Raw genomic sequence first — 15,820 nt, 5'->3', positions numbered from 1 at the left:
ATAGTAATAAGGTTGGGTTAGTCGAGTGTTTTTAAGTTCTATAAGTCATTTTTTCTTTCTTATTTTTCGACGCCTTTTATTTTTCGACCTTTTTCGACGCGCTCTTTTTCTTTCTTATTTCTCGTCATTCTAGTTTTTAGGACATAGATTTTTTTTCTACTTCTTATCTATACTTCTTAAAATTACGAAAATTTATTTTAAGTGGTTAAATTGATAGACATCCAAATTTTCTGGTTCGTAGTAATAGTTGGATTTGTACGTGGACCGGGTTATTGGAGCCAAACAGTCCTCAATTATATTGAGACCAAACGAATCCTGCCCCTCTGCTGCATCTTTTGGCTATTCGAAACGTGGGCAAAATCAGAAAAGTCTATTAATTGGATAACTTATATAATTTTTTCTTTCCTTTTAAAAACTAATAGGATATTCAGTGAATGCACCGAGCAAGACGTTCACCACCTTTTGTACGTTTACCACCTGTAACTAGATCAAGACATCTAGCAAATATTACCGCCGTTGATTTTTCTTTAGAATCGTCATCCAGTCAACCAAGTACTCCAGTTCAAATTTCCGATAATCCATTTTTTGAACCCGACCTCAAAATTGAGAATCCGGAGAATATTCAGGGACGATTCATAGATCCTGAACCATTAAATTTTCCTCCAGAACTACCAATCATTCAAATAGAGATTGTTGAGGAACGAACCATTAAATCAGAATCCTCTAGTGATTCCGATTCAACAAATTCAATTATGAAGAATCTGGAATCTTTAAGTATGGAAGACCGAATGAGAGCTAAACGCACTGGCCAAGGTCACGCAATTACTCATCCTGACATTAATGCGCCAGATTATGAAATCAATGGACAAATTCTACACATGGTGACTAATCAATGCCAATTTAGTGGTGCGCCGAAGGAAGATCCAAATGAACATCTTCGTACCTTTAATAGGATCTGCACACTATTTAAAATCCGAGAAGTGGACGATGAACAGATATATCTCATGTTATTTCCCTGGACTTTAAAGGGAGAAGCCAAAGATTGGTTGGAATCGTTACCTGAAGGGGCGATTGATACATGGGACGTTTTAGTTGAAAAATTTCTTAAACAATTCTTTCCGGCATCTAAAGCCGTAAGACTTCAAGGAGAAATTGTTATGTTCACACAGAAGCCAAATGAAACTCTATATGAGGCATGGACAAGATTTGGAAAGTTATTAAGAGGATGTCCGCAACATGGTTTAGACACCTGTCAAATAGTACAAATATTCTACCAAGGATGCGACATCACTACAAGGAAAGACATCGACATAGCAGCTGGTGGTTCTATTATGAAGAAAACCGAAACTGATGCTTACAAAATTATTGATAACACTGCTTCCCACTCACATGAGTGGCACCAAGAAAAAGATATCGTTAGATCATCTAAAGCAGCTAGAGCCAATTCTAGCCATGACTTAGATTCCATTTCTGCAAAGATAGATGCTGTCGAGAGACGAATGGAAAAGATGACTAAAGATATCCACTCAATACGAATTAGTTGTGAGCAGTGTGGAGGACCACATTTGACAAAAAATTGTCTCAGTATTGAATTAACAATGGAACAAAGAGAGAATGTTTCATATCTAAACCAAAGGCCTGAAAATAATTATCAGAATAATTATCAACCACCAAGACCGATCTACAATCAAAACCAGAATTATAATCGAAATATTCCATACAACAACCAACAAGGTCCTAACAATCAACAAGTATCCAATAATACTTACAATCAGCAAAGACCTAATTTTCAAAACAAACCACCACAAACCGATGATAAAAAGCCGAATTTAGAAGATATGATGACGAAGCTAGTTGAAACTCAAACGCAGTTTTTCACATCTCAAAAACAAACTAATGAACAAAATGCTCAAGCATTTAGAAATCAACAAGCTTCTATTCAAAACTTGGAACAAGAAGTAAGTAACCTAGCAAGGTTAATAGGTGAAAGAAAACTGGGAAGTTTACCTAGTGATACAAATGCTAACCCTCGGAATGAAACAGCTAAAGCCATTACCACAAGAAGTGGTACAACACTTAAACCACCTGAAATACCTGTAACTTCTGATGAAGCTATTCCTACTCCACAAGAACCACAACCTGATCAAGATAAGGAAAAAGAACCGGTAGTTGAAAAGGTTAATGAAGATAACACAGCTAAGGATAAACCTTATGTTAAACCATACCAACCACCACTTCCTTACCCGAGTAAAATGAAGAAAGAGAAACTTGAAGCCGAGCAATCTAAATTCTTGGATATGTTTAAACAGATAAATGTAAATCTTCCTTTCATTGATGTGATTTCAGGAATGCCTAGATATGCTAAATTCTTGAAAGATCTAATCTCAAATAGAAAGAAAATGGAAGAACTCTCGGCTGTTACTATGAATGTTAATTGTTCAGCAGTGCTGTTGAATAAGATACCAGAAAAATTATCTGATTCAGGAAGTTTCACAATTCCATGTTTTCTGGGTAGTCTTAGTTCAATAGAAGCATTGGCAGACTTAGGTGCTAGTATAAATTTAATGCCGTATTCACTATACGCTTAACTAGACCTTGGAGAATTGAAACCAATAAGAATAAGCATACAACTAGCCGATCGATCAATAAAATATCCTAGAGGGATAATGGAGAACATGCTAGTTAAAGTTGGTACTTTAGTATTTCCAGTAGATTTTGTTGTTCTGGACATGGAAGAAGATTCTCAAGTTCCTCTCATATTAGGAAGACCATTCTTAAACACGGCTAAAGCAATGATAGACGTGTTTGGTAAAAAATTGACCCTAAGTATAGAGGACGAGAGTGTTACCTTTTCAGTTAATAGAGCAATGCAACAACCACAATCTGCAGATGATACATGCTATTATATTCAAACCATAGATTCACATGCAGAATTGTTAGAAGAATTTCCAGAATTACAAGGAACAGGAGAATGTTCTTTAGGAGAAGGAACTGAACCAATTGATGAAGCTGAAATGTTAGCTACACTAATAGCTAATGGATATGAACCAACAACAAAAGAAATTCAAATGCTAAAAGAAGAAGACATATATCGATATAAATCATCGATAGAAGAACCTCCGAAATTAGAGTTAAAGCCACTTCCAAACCATTTGGAATACACTTATTTACATGGTGAATCTGAATTACCTGTAATAATATCGTCTTCTCTTACTGAAAATGAAAAATCACAACTCATTTCTGTGTTAAAAGCTCATAAACCAGCCATTGCATGGAAGATTCATGATATTAAAGGAATAAGTCCTTCGTATTGCACACATAAAATCCTTATGGAAGAAGGTCATAAAATGTATGTGCAACGCCAACGAAGACTAAATCTGAATATGCAAGATGTAGTTAAAAAAGAAATTATTAAACTGCTAGATGCAGGTTTAATTTATCCAATCTCTGATAGTCCATGGGTAAGCCCAGTTCAATGCGTGCCTAAGAAGGGTGGCATGACTGTCATTACAAATGAAAAAAATGAGCTTATTCCTACTAGGACTGTAACAGGATGGCGTGTGTGTATTGATTATAGAAAATTAAATGACGCCACCAGAAAAGATCACTTTCCCTTACCTTTTATTGATCAAATGTTGGAAAGATTAGCCGGAAACAGTTACTATTGTTTTCTTGATGGATTTTTCGGATATTTTCAAATTCCAATAGCACTCGAAGATCAAGAGAAAACCACGTTCACGTGCCCTTATGGTACTTTTGCTTACAAACGCATGCCATTTGGACTTTGCAACGCCCCTACAACCTTTCAAAGGTGCATGATGGCGATTTTTCACGACATGATAGAAGAATGCATGGAAGTTTTCATGGATGACTTTTCAGTCTTCGGTGATACTTTTGAATCATGCCTAGTTAATCTGGAACGAATGCTTATTAGATGCGAACAATCAAATCTAGTACTTAATTGGGAGAAATGCAATTTCATGGTTAAAGAAGGCATCGTTCTTGGTCATAAAATTTCAAAGGAAGGAATTGAAGTGGATAGAGCTAAAGTAGATGTAATTGCTAAACTTCCACATCCCACCAATGTTAGAGAAGTTAGGAGTTTTCTAGGGCATGCCGGTTTTTACCGACGTTTCATAAAAGATTTTTCTAAAATTGCCACTCCTATGAATAAACTCCTAGAAAAGGATGCTCCATTCATCTTTTCAGATGAATGCATCAAATCTTTTAATATTCTTAAAGAGAAACTCACTAATGCGCCGATCATGATAACACCGAATTGGAATTTACCGTTTGAACTAATGTGCGATGCAAGTGATTTTGCAATGGGAGCCGTTTTAGGACAAAGAATTGAAAAACGATTTCAACCTATATATTATGCAAGTAAGACGTTACAAGGAGCACAAACAAATTACACAACTACTGAAAAAGAACTCCTTGCTATTGTCTTTGCTTTTGACAAATTTCGTTCATATCTCGTTCTAGCAAAAACGGTGGTCTATACCGACCATTCTGCTCTTAGATACCTATTTTCGAAACAAGATGCCAAACCAAGATTAATCCATTGGATCTTACTCTTACAAGAGTTCGATATTGAAATTCGAGATAAAAGAGGAGCAGAAAATCTCGCCGCTGATCATCTTTCTCGTCTTGAAAATCCCGAATTAGAAGTTCTAAATGAATCGGCCATACAAGACAACTTTCCTGATGAATATCTATTGAAGATAGATTATAATGAAATTCCATGGTTTGCAGACTATGCAAACTACTTAGTATGTGGATTCCTTGAAAAAGGATTATCGTACCAAAAATGAAAGAAATTCTTCAGTGATATAAAACACTATTTCTTCGAAGATCCACATTTGTTTAAAAGTTGTCCCGATGGAATAATACGCCGATGTGTATTTGGAGATGAATCTAGTAAATTTTAAACCATTGTCACACAGGACCAACAGGAGGGCACTATGAGCCTCAACTAACAGTAAGAAAAGTTTATGATGCTGGATTCTATTGGCCTACAATTCACAAAGACACACACCTTCTTTGCAAATCCTGTGATGCTTGTCAAAGGGCCAGAAAAATAAGTCAACGTGATGAAATGCCACAAAATGTCATTCAAGTATGCGAAGTATTTGACATTTGGGGTATTGACTTTATGGGTCCATTTCCAAAATCTCATAATAATCTCTACATTCTCGTAGCCATTGATTATGTATCTAAATGGGCGGAAGCACAAGCTCTCCCAACTAACGATCCACGAGTTGTAGTCAACTTTTTAAAATGTCTTTTTGCAAGGTTTGGAACACCGAAAGCTTTAATAAGTGATCGGGGTACTCATTTCTGTAATAATCAACTTGAGAAAGTTCTCAAAAGATATGGAGTAACTCATAAAATCTCCACCGCATATCATCCACAAACAAGTGGACAAGTTGAAAATACCAACCGAGCTTTAAAACATATTCTAGAAAAAACCGTAGGATCAAATCGGAAGGAATGGTCCATTAAATTGGAGGATGCACTCTGGGCTTTTAGAACAGCCTACAAAACTCCAATTGGAACCACACCTTTTAAACTCGTCTACGGAAAAGCATGTCATCTTCCAGTAGAAATTGAACACAAAGCATTTTGGGCTTTGAAGACATGTAATCTTGATTTACATGAAGTCGGACGTCTACGATTAAGTCAATTAAACGAATTAGAAGAATTAAGACATGAAGCATACGAAAATTCGTTAATCTATAAAGAAAGAACAAAGAAATGGCATGATAAAAGAATCAGAAGTTCAAAAGAATTCAAAGAAGGAGACGGAGTTCTTCTTTTCAATTCTCGATTCAAGCTATTTCCTGGAAAATTGAAATCAAGATGGTCTGGACCATTCATAGTCAAAAGAGTTTTTCCATACGGAACGATAGAATTAATAAATTCAAATGGGATTGAATTTAAGGTTAATGGTCACAGAGTTAAACATTACATAGATAGTCCGATGGAAGTCGACAACGAAGTTAATCACAATTTCGATACCACAGCTAACTAAGTGTGGGGAGAATCAAGTCTTTAAAGGATAATATGTATTTCTGTTAGAGTTAGATTGTCTGTTTTCGTGTGGTTCTCGAAAATGGAACCCGAATGGTCTTTCCCTAGCAGACCCTAAAGAACTAGTCTTCTCCCCCCATTCTGAATTTTTATTTCTTTTTAGGTTTTTACGAAATGAAGACTGCCTGTGAACTAAACCATGGTCTAATGCTACACGCTTTGATCACTAAACGTAATAATGACACACTTCCGAGTGAACTAGTATCAGTAATCAGAGAAAGATTGCACGGAGTAAGAAAAGAATCTAGATGCGAAGATAATAAGTTACAATTTGGTAAAGGAAAATCAAAATCCGCAGCGAAAAGAAGAGCACGATGTGATGACCCGGGAATTTCCGACCAAATTTAAACTTAATCCTTATATGATTTCGACACGATAAGCAAATTCTATAATGTTGAGTCCTAAAATTTTGAACTATTTACATGGATACATTTAACCTTTGACCATCCCTGACGATTCATGAACAATTGTTTGTAAATAAATATGCATATATAAACATAAATATAAATACATAATAATTTGGAATAATAAAATCTCAACTTAATAAGTAGAAGTAAGGATGTAAAATAATACACAAGATAATAAAATGGTTATTAAACTAAAAACCATATATATAAAGATATATGATTTCCTCTAAATAATTATTATGTTTATAAGATTGTATATAAAAGGTTTAGATATTGTATGTTATTATCAATTAGTAAATATTGTGTAATATACGATATTAACATATGAAATGAGATTACAAGTTAAAAATATATTTATTATACAAAAATTATTATTATTACTTCATTAAGATTATTAATGTTAATATCAATATCAGTAGTACTAATAATAATATATATTTTATATATATATATATATATATATATATATATATATATATATATATATATATATATATATATATATATATATATATATATATATATATATATGTGTGTGTGTATAGAAGTTGATACATTAATTTGTTATAGTATCATTATCATTAATGTATGTTATTGTTATCATTACTAATATAACTAATAGTGAAATTTTAATTTTAGTTATTGTGATTAATATCAGTATTATTAATATTATTGAAATCACAAATTATTATTATCATTATTATAGTTACTAGAAAATAACACAATTTAATATTATGATTAGTAATAATATTATTATTATACTTGTTTTATTATTAGTTAAAATATTAAGGGGGTTATTATTATCCTACTTGTTAAAAGATTAACTATAAACTATAAATATAAATATATAAATACAAAAGGAATACAAATAGATATATAAGTGCAGAAATATAAATACATAAATATAATCAGTTATATAAAAATACGTACACATATAATAGTATATACATATAAGCAAATTACAGATATACAGATATATATTTTTACAGATAAATTATATATAAATATATTTATATAGGTACGGTATATATTAATTTAAAACAGATAAATTGTTTACTTGTGCAGTTATATCACATCGCTATCCTGCTGTTTAAATTGTCCACTTAATTGATGAAAAAGTCCATCTTAATTCAGATAGCAGACGAAATCAGTTAGCCATCTATTCCAGTTTATTATTTTTTTTATTTGTTTCTGTCCTTGCTAAAATATGCTGTTGACCATAAAATTATTATATAATCAATCATAATCTAGTGTAACCTGATACCAGTTAATTTGCTTTATCAATTCACAATTACAACTACCATTTACAGTCTTTAATTTTATCAAAATAATTCAAGAATCGAGTATCAATGGACGACTGCTCTGTTTATACTCCATTATTTAGTTTAAACGATTTCGTAAATCATTTCAAATTGTGTAAATAAGGTTTTGTTAGGAATATATCACTTGATCTTTCTGCAAAATATTAAGTTCCAAATCTTGATATCGAGTCTGAATTTTAGAGTCAAAGTTTAAGTTTCAAAAAGTCAACCTTTGTTCTTCAAACGAATTCGAGTTGTCTGTTAAGTTTCAAGTAAAATTGAGGATTTCAGAAGTTTAAAGAAAGGATTTGGAACATATTTCATTTTGTAACTACAACCTGATAGCATCTAGAATTCAAAATCAATTCGGTAGTGCATTGTGTTCTTCACGAACTGCAGTAGCAGTTACTGCTATTTAATTCATTTAAATTTTAATTTTTTTATCGTTACTAATTAATACAAAATCGTTTATTTATGTTTCAATTTATAATACAAATCATAGGTTAGTTATTGGGTTTGTTAAATTTTGGATCTGAAGTCGATGGAGGAAGAAGATGATCACACAGGAATATTGGGTTAAAAATATTTAGTTGTCACCTAAATCAGAAAAACTGAATCAGCTGGATGGTATAGAGTGTTAGCGGGTTTTCGGGAGGTCGCGGGTTCGATCCTCGCTGTGGGCTATTCTTTTTACAAAATGCTTTAAAAGGGTTCGTGAATCCAAGGCCAACCCTATACTTGTTCAATGTCGTTCTATGTATTTTTACTACAAAATACATTAGGTGAGTTCATTTGATTCCCTTTCATTCTTTACATTTTTGGGCTGAGAATACATGCAAATGCTTTATTAACTGTTTTACAATATTTATATGCGTGAGTTTCATTTGCTCCCTTTTACTCTTTACATTTTTGGGACTGAGAATACATGCGCTGCTTTTATAAATGCTTTACGAAATAGACACAAGTACTTAAAACTATATTCTATGGTTGGATTATTAAACCGAATATGCCCCTTTTTATTAAGTCTGGTAATCTAAGAATTAGGGAACAGACACCCTAATTGACGCGAACTCTAAAGATAGATCTATCGGGCCCAACAAGCCCCATCCAAAGTACCGGATGCTTTAGTACTTCGAAATTTATATCATGTCCGAAGGAGGATCCCGGAATGATAGGGGATATTCTTATATGTATATTGTGAATGTCGGTTACCAGGTGTTCAATCCATATGAATGATTATTTTGTCTCTATGTATGGGACGTATATTGATGAACTTAAAATCTTGTGGTCTATTAAAATGATGGAAATGATTATTTATGTAAACTAATAAACTCACCAACCTTTTGGTTGACACTTGAAAGCATGTTTATTCTCAGGTATGAAATAAATCTTTCGCTGTGCATTTGCTCATTTTAGATATACTACTTGGAGTCATTCATGACATATTTCAAAAGACGTTGCATTCGAGTCATCGGGTTCATCAAGATCATTATTAAGTTAATTATAATTGGATGTATTATGAAATGGTATGAATGTCATCAATTTTCAATGAAATGAAAGTTTGTCTTTTAAAACGAATGCAATGTTTGTAAAATGTATCATATAGAGGTCAAGTACCTCGCGATGTAACTAACTATTGTGAATCGTTTGTAATCGATGTGGACTTTGTCCGGATGGATTAGGACGGGTCCTTTCAGTTGGTATCAGAGCGGTGGTCTTAGCGAACCAGGTCTGCATTAGTGTGTCTAACTGATAAGTCGTTAAGATGCTTTAGTGAGTCTGGACTTCGACCGTGTCTGCATGTCAAAAGTTTTGCTTATCATTTCGTGTCGAAAATTTCCTGCTTATCATTCTTAGGGAATCACTTGCTTATCAATCTTAGTCTAGACACGTTTTACTGCATTGACTGCATGAATAGTGTATAGACAAAATTCATATCTTAGCGTATCTGATACTTTATATCTTAGCGTATCTGTTACTGTAACTTTGCCTGACAACTTCCGTAGATTCCTCCGTAACTTATGGGATTTTAGTATTATATATGCATATGTAAATTATGTATTGCAGGGTACTAATCTACATCCTATATTCTATTTCTTATCGAAAATCCTCCATCTGATCGTACGAGATGAATCCTGCAACCAGTTCGAGTCCCTCAGATTCCGATAGCTATTCCGATAGTTATTCCGACAGCTATTCCGACATAGATGTTCACCTGAGCTCCGAAAACAGCGTCATCGGCATGAATCAACCAATCAGCCATTATCAATTCATCTGATGGGTTCGTAGTCGACTTAATTAATGGAAATGCGCAGAAGGCAATCCCTTCCATCAACCGAATTCACCTCTTGACAATGAACCTGAAGCGTTTACCGGCGAACCTGTTCGAGACACCATTTTCAGTCTCATTTCCAGGGTAACTCGACAAGATTATATTCTATCCACAATTCTGAACCTTATTCATCCGCTCGTTTCGACTGACAATCATCCTGAAGTAATAAGTCAACGAACTTCGCGCTCGAATAATCAATTCGAAGAATATGGTGCAAAATGTACCAGCTTCAGCAACATCACCGGCACCAACAGTACCATCAATAACAGCACCAGTACCATCAACAATCCATGTTTCAATATCATCATCTGTACTTTGAGTATGCTCTTCGTTCTACGTATCGTTCTACCTCATTTATCTTCGTTCGACATGACGAATATGTAATCTCTAAAGTTTTAGAGATTAGTTATTCTAGTTCCAACCAAAAAGCAAATGAGTTTAATATCATATTAACTCATTAAATTCATGAATACATCTGAAGAATATATATATATATATTTATATATGTTTTCATAAAGATTGTAATTAAAAATTCTCTTGTACAAACTGTTAATGGTGAAAATATTTTAACGGGTAGGTAATACCCGAGGACTATTTAAATTTCACATTAATAAGTTACATTGTACGTTCTTCGAATCTGTTTCAACAGTCATATACTATCCTACTTACATCCACCGATATACAAATCCGTTCACCACCGAATAACCATATTCATCCAAATACATATTTGGATTTTGACCTATCAGAATCCAACAAGTGGCATAATGAAGAAATAATGGACACAATAAAAATTGATTAGAAACAGATTAATTAACAATATGAAATTCTATTAAGAATCCACGCTGACAAAATCCTAGCTAACTGTTCCTAGCTAACTGTTAATTCCGTATTACCATTTAATTATCGCAATTTATTTATCGCAGTTTATTTATCGCAATTTACATTCTCGCAATTTTATTTATCGTCATTTAATTTCTATTATTTACGTTACGCACTTTATTTATCGTCATTTAATTTCTGTTATTTATTTTACGCACTTTAAATATCGGGACATGTATACAAGGTTTTGACATATCATATCGACGCATCTATATATATTATTTGGAATCACCATAGACACTCTATATGCAGTAATGATCGAGTTCTCTATACAGGGTTGAGGTTGATTCTCAAATAATATATATACTTTGAGTTGTGATCGAGTCTGAGACATGTACACGGGTCACGATATTTATTAATCAATTCGAATATTATATATTAAATTATATATGAATTACTGGACTGTTACTGTGGAATATCAACTGTGGACTACCAACACTGGACAATTAAAATGAATTAAAATATTGATTATAACATATGAAACTAAACAATTCTTCAAGTTTGCCACTTGATTTCATCTTAAACCTCATTTGTATCTCGACAATCAAATTCTGCGTACAAACCTTTCATGATTCTTGAAAACACCTCAATCAAGAGGATGAACCAACCGCACTTCATCTACGGAGGGAAAGATTTATGCATTTAGTTATGCACCTGGAAACTCTCGGCAACTGAGTAAAAGTTTAACACGTAGCCGCATCAGATCCTTTGGCATTTATTAGCAAAAATAACTTTGCGGTCCCTTTTCAAAGTAGCAAATTTTGTCACAGTTCCAGCTAGTACATCGATCTTTCATTCGAATAAGTCTTATTATAACTTTGATATATAAGTTTACCTTTCATCATCGTTATCGGGGAACCGTTTATATTCCACCACATTAGCAGTAAACTTACCAGCAACCTCATTGCTCCTTGGCTTAAACCTCTCCGATAAATCACTATATTTATCCATTGAAACCCTATCATATACTCATCTGCATCTTGTAACGAGAACTGCCATAACAATTACCAGGAATCAGCAATCAGTACTTTGAAAACTCACAGCATATCTACATCAACAGTTATATGTATGACATTTATCTCTTAGAATTATGATCTCTCGTTCTGAAATTCTGAAAAGCACTCAGTCACAAATCAATACTCCGAATGTTGAAAAAGCTGAATGAAGCAACAAAAACCATAGACAACCGTAAACGACCTTAATCATCGGAAGTTTGATGATAAAGAATAGTATGTTGGAAAAGCTCAGAAAGAGTGGAGCTGAAAAATGGATTGAGCTAACCACGAAAGAGACCAAGGACAAATACAAGGACCAAACTCTATATTCAAGGAATTCAGGTAATTCTGGATTCGTTGAAATCTTTAGAGAATATCTTGCTCCAAAGTCATGTTAAAATCTTGCGGAAAATCTTTCTTTATCAACCATCGAACTTAGAAATTCCAAAATATCATCATCAATATCTTTGATATTTCTGAGGATATTTTCAAAAATATTCTCGTCCGAAATTATATACCTCTTCGTGATTCCTGTGTATTATTATATTGGAAACATTCAATAGAATATTAGTACTGAAAAGCAGATTATGCGAAACTATGAAGAAAGCCGTGGACAATTCACAAAGAATAAGTTTGACTTCAAAGAATCCAAATGATTCAATGTCTACTAAAGTCTTTAGTGAATATCTTGCTCCTTACTCTAAACCCTTGCAGACAATAGTTTCTATCATCCTATGATCTTAGAAATTCCAAGATATCATCGTATCTTTCATTATAAATATCCTCTATATTTCTGAAGATATTTTCATAACTATTCTTATCTAAAAACATTAATCTCTTCATGATATTAGTGTTACATCATATAGAAACTGTTAGTTTCTATATTCTGTAAACCTTCGAGCTTAAAATATGAATGTTATTGAAGTAATGTTGGGAACTGATGCATGAGTTAGTATAATATAATGACACTTGATCAACGTGATTATATTACAGTAAGTCATGCTGAGTTTCTAATGAGACGCGATGATTCACAGATCATAACGTCATCACGCGTCATATTACATAACTCTTTCATTCTGCGTAACTTTTGAACATATCAAAAATATATATTCTTGATAGTTCTATACTCAGTGATTCTGATAATTTGACAAATCAAATCGTGCTAATACCTTCTTTCTTATTTAGAACATGATGTTTTTCCGAAATTCCATACTTACGAATTCTGGACCATTACTCGCCTTACTAGAGGTCGGGAGAATAATAAAAAGGTAACGACTCCAAAATATAAGGGAAAATATAAAGCCCAACAACAACACCAAAATTACAAACCATGGATATCAGTGCGTATAGCAATATAAAGACACGGGAGGATTATAAATACAATAATCCCTAAAGCATAGTAGAAATAAACGGATTCCTCCGGTGGAAGTTGGAAAAGGAGAATGATTGTTGCGATAATCAGGATAAGGACAAGGATCAGAACTGGATTAAGCATTTCACGATCTTTTAAATTTGAGAATTGAGTATTGAAGTGGTGAAGATTAATGGAACGGAAAAGGTAAATTTATAAAGAAAATATCAGACGTGGTAATCGGGGCAGATCACCGTATTTAATTAAAGAGATCTTAATTTCCATAAATCCCGAAGAATCAGATCTTATAGATCTTCAAGATTTTCTTTAAATCCCTTAAATTCCGGAATTCAACCAAAGCAATGTCAACAGTTAAGACGCGCTTTATTTTCTAAATTCAAACCTGACTACGTCAAAAGTTAAAAAACAAATCTTTGTTTCTCATTTCATTCTTTTGTAAATAGCTTCACTCGTACTCTTCGATTAATCGAATCATTTTATCCATACTACTCAATGATGATAAAACTCTATTTATCAACTCATTTTCGTCATGAAAACATTTTTATTGTTAGCCATGACCACCTCACTCAAATTTCGGGACGAAATTTCTTTAAAGGGTAGGTACTGTGATGACCCGGGAATTTCCGACCAAATTTAAACTTAATCCTTATATGATTTCGACACGATAAGCAAATTCTATAATGTTGAGTCCTAAAATTTTGAACTATTTACATGGATACATTTAACCTTTGACCATCCCTGACGATTCATGAACAATTGTTTGTAAATAAATATGCATATATAAACATAAATATAAATACATAATAATTTGGAATAATAAAATCTCAACTTAATAAGTAGAAGTAAGGATGTAAAATAATACAAAAGATAATAAAATGGTTATTAAACTAAAAACCATATATATAAAGATATATGATTTCCTCTAAATAATTATTATGTTTGTAAGATTGTATATAAAAGGTTTAGATATTGTATGTTATTATCAATTAGTAAATATTGTGTAATATACGATATTAACATATGAAATGAGATTACAAGTTAAAAATATATTTATTATACAAAAATTATTATTATTACTTCATTAAGATTATTAATGTTAATATTAATATCAGTAGTACTAATAATAATATATATTATTTATTATATATATATATATATATATATATATATATATATATATATATATATATATATATATATATATATATATATATATATATATATATATATATATATATGTATAGAAGTTGATACATTAATTTGTTATAGTATCATTATCATTAATGTATGTTATTGTTATCATTACTAATATAACTAATAGTGAAATTTTAATTTTAGTTATTGTGATTAATATCAGTATTATTAATATTATTGAAATCACAAATTATTATTATCATTATTATAGTTACTCGAAAATAACACAATTTAATATTATGATTAGTAATAATATTATTATTATACTTGTTTTATTATTAGTTAAAATATTAAGGGTGTTATTATTATCCTACTTGTTAAAAGATTAACTATAAACTATAAATATAAATATATAAATACAAAAGGAATACAAATAGATATATAAGTGCAGAAATATAAATACATAAATATAATCAGTTATATAAAAATACGTACACATATAATAGTATATACATATAAGCAAATTACAGATATACAGATATATATTTTTACAGATAAATTATATATAAATATATTTATATACGTACGGTATATATTAATTTAAAACAGATAAATTGTTTACTTGTGCAGTTATATCACATCGCTATCCTGCTGTTTAAATTGTCCACTTAATTGATGAAAAAGTCCATCTTAATTCAGATAGCAGACGAAATCAGTTAGCCATCTATTCCAGTTTATTATTTTTTTTATTTGTTTCTGTCCTTGCTAAAATATGCTGTTGACCATAAAATTATTATATAATCAATCATAATCTAGTGTAACCTGATACCAGTTAATTTGCTTTATCAATTCACAATTACAACTACCATTTACAGTCTTTAATTTTATCAAAATAATTCAAGAATCGAGTATCAATGGACGACTGCTCTGTTTATACTCCATTATTTAGTTTAAACGATTTCGTAAATCATTTCAAATTGTGTAAATAAGGTTTTGTTAGGAATATATCACTTGATCTTTCTGCAAAATATTAAGTTCCAAATCTTGATATCGAGTCTGAATTTTAGAGTCAAAGTTTAAGTTTCAAAAAGTCAACCTTTGTTCTTCAAACGAATTCGAGTTGTCTGTTAAGTTTCAAGTAAAATTGAGGATTTCAGAAGTTTAAAGAAAGGATTTGGAACATATTTCATTTTGTAACTACAACCTGATAGCATCTAGAATTCAAAATCAATTCGGTAGTGCATTGTGTTCTTCACGAACTGCAGTAGCAGTTACTGCTATTTAATTCATTTAAATTTTAATTTTTT

The 15,820-nt window shown here is 31.8% G+C and overlaps 1 non-coding gene across 1 annotated transcript; it reads right to left on the bottom strand.

Annotated features, from left to right (window-relative positions):
- Window positions 1-1,136: 1,136 nt before the first annotated feature.
- Window positions 1,137-1,243, bottom strand: LOC139846035 (small nucleolar RNA R71). Its single transcript, XR_011758782.1, has one exon. It is a non-coding gene; the product is annotated as a small nucleolar RNA R71 (small nucleolar RNA).
- Window positions 1,244-15,820: the final 14,577 nt, after the last annotated feature.

The sequence above is a fragment of the Rutidosis leptorrhynchoides genome, chromosome 4 (genome assembly GCF_046630445.1).
Source record: "Rutidosis leptorrhynchoides isolate AG116_Rl617_1_P2 chromosome 4, CSIRO_AGI_Rlap_v1, whole genome shotgun sequence".
Classification (NCBI taxonomy): Eukaryota; Viridiplantae; Streptophyta; class Magnoliopsida; order Asterales; family Asteraceae; genus Rutidosis; species Rutidosis leptorrhynchoides.
Note: the sequence above shows the minus strand (reverse complement) of the source record. Positions and strands in the feature narration are given on the sequence as shown.